At 39.0% G+C, this 5,000-nt stretch overlaps 1 protein-coding gene across 8 annotated transcripts in view; it reads left to right on the plus strand.

Annotated features, from left to right (window-relative positions):
* LOC138000959 (histamine H2 receptor-like) overlaps positions 1-5,000 on the plus strand; it is a 41,848-nt gene that overhangs the window by 9,698 nt on the left and 27,150 nt on the right. For 4 of the 8 annotated variants that reach the window (XM_068847653.1, XM_068847647.1, XM_068847665.1 and 1 more), the window contains exons 2-3: positions 4,651-4,698; positions 4,957-5,000. The exon at positions 4,957-5,000 is cut by the window's right edge and continues 5 nt beyond it. The gene's annotated coding sequence lies outside the window, so the exon portion shown is untranslated. Of the gene's footprint in view, positions 1-3,880; positions 3,990-4,039; positions 4,154-4,650; positions 4,699-4,956 lie in introns of those variants that run through there. The other 4 variants (XM_068847659.1, XM_068847644.1, XM_068847637.1 and 1 more) reach the window with 2 other exon arrangements.

Genomic DNA, 5,000 nt, shown 5'->3' on the forward strand with positions numbered 1-5,000 from the left:
TTACGACCTTTAGCCCGTAATGCACTATGTTACGGGCTTTAGCCCGTAATGCAATATGTCATCGAAACACCGATTTTCGTCCAGAAGTCCATGGTGGCAGGATAGGTCCGCAAGGCGTGCGTGTCGTTACTGCTAAACTGCAGGCTCAGAATTCGAGCAAAATCGCCAAAATGCATGTGCCAAACACAAAAGGGAAGAAATGAATCCCAAATCGAAAGTTTGACTGCCCTTGTGGTTTTGGGTTCTCTTTGAAGCGATCCAAAGTTATCTCTTTCGTGCTTGGTAGTGTAAACAACAATCTAAAAAGAAATTGCTTTTTTGTGGGTAATTTACACAGTGTCCACAATAAGGCAGGTTGGAGTTCCGGAAAAATTATGCGTTAGAATAGCAAAGATTATAATTCCAATTTCCTTTTCTTTTTTCAAAATTTTCTTTTTGATCGAAAAAAAACTTGACAACAGGCTACATTCTCGATGTAAAAAGTCTCAAACATACACGTGACGAACACAAATGGGTAGGAAATGAATCATAAATTGAAAGTTTTAACCACCTATATGGTTTTGGGTTCTGATGAGGCGTTTTCTTGTCAGAAATCTAAACTTTGGTAATGTAAACAACAACTTAAGAATACAGTCCTAAAAGTAATTTGCCTCTTTCGTAATTCGATCAATCAAATTTACATGGTACACGTGTCCACAACATGAAAAAATCATGGGTCAGGATACCAAAAATATAATTCCAAGTTTTTCTTTTTCTTCAAAATAAGCTTCTTGTTGATCAAAAAACAAAAAAAGAAATGATAACAGTTTGTGTAGAAGTGTGTACAGAGATCAAAAGATAGCCTAAAAATATCAATGCTCTCACGATTCTCTCGTGAACTAGTATACAATTCCTTTACGTTTTTGTGACTACTGCGCATTCGCTTAGTCACAATTGCCATCGTGTTAGTTTCCGAAAATGACTATGTATCAATAGAATACACTTCGGAGCCAATTCGCACACAAAAAGTACCAAAGTCCGGACTCTACAAACAGTACGATGATTTGCCGATAATTCGCGAGGACGAACGAAATGCTGTGAAGAACAAGACGCTCTTAAAGGCGTTTATTCGGAACTTACCATGTTGGGCAGAAGTAGGGTGATACATTTTGGAAGAGTTAGAAACAAACTACAAGGATCGAATAAGCTAAAGTGATGTTCAGATTTGCTTAGTACGGAACAAAAGAAGCAAATGTTTCTGCAACCGATTGAAATAGGGAGGGCTCATGACAAGGGATAACGTATTGGTGAACGTCGCTTAGTGTTTACAAATAAAATCAACAGATTTGGCGGTACACTTTGTCGGATCGGAAATGACGTGAAATCTACCCAATGCAGGGGTGACGAGCAAAGTGAAACCAGTGAGCCAAGGGCGAGTGCAACACTACCGTAGCGAGAGAGAAAACTTGTGAAAACCATTCTTATAATTAATGTGACTAAGTAAAAATTAGCCCTCCTCTTACCAGCTACACTAGCACTGAAGCAGCTGCATAGTTTCGAAATTAACAGCGTTGTGAATAATGCGGTGACATCCCTCTATAGGTAGCTATATAAATATGAAGACTGTGAAACAAACAAGATGACACCCGCGGATGATGGACAAAGAACGATCATGACTAAAACACCACACGAGTACATACGGGTAACATACGAGTAACATACGAGTAACATACGGAACATACGGATACATACGAATACATACGACTAACATACGAGTAACATACGAGTAACATACGAGTAACATACGGATACATACGACTAACATACGGATACATACGAATACATACGAGTAATACGAATGTTTTTCACGTCAGCATCAACCCCCCAAGGCTTTAGTTAAATTTAGTCACAGGAAAATAAATTCACATGGAGTGCAAAACCCTTAGCTTGCGCTACAAGATGACAATATATTTTGGATTTCGCTTATGTCGTGTGACGTCATCAGATTCGCCATCTCGATTTCACTATTTCAGCTTAAGTTGCCTATGATAAATCAGTGCAAAAAATCAGTGCAAAATCAAGCCAGAAAGCTTAAATGGGGTAAAAGATTATGACAGACCTGCTCTGACTTCCTTACGTGTCTTAAATGTAAACTGGCCTGACAGTCATAATCATCTACGAGAGCAACATCCAAAATATACTGTCATCTTGTTGCGCAAGCTAAAGGCGGCGAAATACGAGATACAAAAACCCTAAACTTGGCGCGCAACATTATTTCGTTGCAAGTTTGGGTCGATTTCTCCCGTTTTTCACCTTGCATGATCAACTTGTCGCGCAACAAAAACATTTGTTGCGGTTTGAAGAACGTTATTGCGAAAAGTAGAGCGCAGATCTACTCTGAACAACAAATTTTGGCTTTGTTGCTCGTTTTTCATCAAGCTCACAACTTGTCGCGCAACAAATGTGCTCTTGTACTAGCTAGCAAATCAACCACTCAGCGCCCTGCATTTCTTCAACCCGCAACAAATGTTTTTCTTGCGGGTCAAGTTGATCACGCAAAGTGAAAAACGCGAAACATCGACCAGAACTTGCAACGAAACAATGTTGCGCCACAAGTTGAGGGTTTTGTATCTCGTCTTTCGCCACCTTAGGGTTTTGCACTCCATGTGAATTTATTTTACTGTGACTAAATTTAACGAAAGCCTTGGAGGGTCTATCAACACCACCCCCCCCCCCCCCTTCCTCAAACTCAAACTGAAACGGGTATGTGTTTGCTGACGTGAAAAATGCTTGAAAGGCTTATAATTAGAGCTTCCTTTATGAGAAAAACATTCGTATTACTCGTATGTATTCGTATGTATCCGTATGTTAGTCGTATGTATCCGTATGTTACTCGTATGTTACTCGTATGTCAGTCGTATGTATTCGTATGTATCCGTATGTTCCGTATGTTACTCGTATGTTACTCGTATGTTACCCGTATGTACTCGTGTGGTGTTTTAGTCATGATCGACAAAGAACAGCTGAAAGAAAAATAAATTTCAGACATTTCCAAGATACCGCTGCTCGGTTTCATCATGTTGTCAACATGCAAGATTAAATCAATTATCTTATTCACAACATTCCCAGAAGTTTCAATCTTTAGCTGCTATTGAGCTTTCACTCAGAACATGGACTTGAGTTTCTAATTTAAAGTTTTATACTGAAACCCCAACACAGCTCCCATCGCTTTGGTTGCCCCACCGCATATTATAAATCCGGATTTGCATTGTACTTCGTAAGAATCCAAGGGACAGTCAGGCACACTGTCCTTTCGATGGACAAAGTAATTGAAATTCCACGCTAACGCTATCGGCTTGTTCGTATAGCTTGTTGTTGCAAGAAAAGACGGTTTTCGTACACGTGTCGTGGATTACTGAGTTTGCGAAGCGTAGATTTCTTGAGCTTCGTTTTGACAATCTTCCCTTTGTAGATTCGAACTCACCAATAAACACTAATATACTCCGCTCTTCAATTTGGATTAAAACACGGAATAGACCAGAGTCAGGTCTGGTTGCGTCTGCTGAATCTGTAAGTACAACTTTACACGAAACAACTTGCTAAAGAAGAATTTCCTTTCTATCGAACGAGCCAGAAATTCCCTAACCACATCATCAAATTTTACAGAGTGATTTCTTGTTGTCGAGGACCTCGCTTCGATTAGCATCCCTTTTGGTAAATTGCTCATTGTTACTCGTTTCTCAATAACACGAACAAGTAATTTATGTGTGATAAACCAGTTCTGATGAAAATTACTTTTTGTTGTTTTCTCTTTACTCAGTTCGGATTAAGTTAGTGACTATCGGAATTCCTGATATGTTTATTTTCTAAAGTGATCATGATCATCGTCACTCATGATCAATTGCGAATGACGCACCCAAATGACCCACCAGTATTATTTACCCCTTAATGTTTTGTTCAGCCGTATTCCTTATTCCTGCTCAAAAGGTTTTAAAGAGGAACATTGCAAGGTATTTAGTAATATTAGCTTCCTGGGTGTAATCAGATATTTGTCTGTCGTTGTAAGTAAACAATTAGAAAACAATTAGCTTGAGGGGTCACGGAGATAAATTATTTGTTTCGCGTGGGATCGAACTATATGCTGCCCTCCATTCTTTCCTTACACATCGAGAAAGTAAGTAAATAATGTATCTTGAATTGTTCCTGAACAGAGAGCGCTTTAGTTTTATAATCGGTTAGATTCAAAATCGAGGGTGTCACAAAGCGATGAAGAGTGCATTCAATCAGTTTTAGCCATAACAAACCCTTAATGTCTACTCGCTTTAAAGTCTTACTTAAAGCTAAGCAAGACCAGAGCATCGTATAATGCACGCGTTCTCATTACAACTTTGAACCTCGCCGAACGAAACCATGCATTACTTGAGGTGTTCGGAGCGGAACAGTCATCTCACCTCGATCAGTGATCAGTTGCGCACGAGTTTGCTCGAGTATGAAATGACTTCTCCTTGCTGTTCCATTTGTTAGTTCTCTTGAGAACTTTTCAGCTTTCCGCTCCAGTTCTACATTTTGATTGCATACTAGGCATAATGGAATTTTGTTATGAAAGTTAAACTTTTTCGTACAAGATTCGATAACGCATGGATAACCACATTAAATCATCCAATTTTGCAGGATTATTTCTTGTCGTCGAGGACCTCGCATCGATTAGCATCCGTTTTGGTAAGTTACTCATTGTTACTCATTTCTTAAGAACACGAACAAGTAATTATGTGTGATAAACCAGTTCTCACGATTTTTGCGTTACTTTTTGTTGTTTCCTCTTTACTCAGTTTGGCCGGATCAAGTTAGTGACTATATATGTCAGAATTCCCTACGTGTAACTTATTTTCTGAAGTGACCACCGTCACTCATGATCAGTTGCAAATGACGCATCCAAATCATCCACCAGTATTATTTATCCCTTAACTTTTTTTTCAGTCGGATTCACTATTCCTGCTCAAAAGATTTTAAAGAGGAACATC

Source organism: Montipora foliosa, chromosome 1 (assembly GCF_036669935.1).
Source record: "Montipora foliosa isolate CH-2021 chromosome 1, ASM3666993v2, whole genome shotgun sequence".
NCBI lineage: Eukaryota > Metazoa > Cnidaria > Anthozoa > Scleractinia > Acroporidae > Montipora > Montipora foliosa.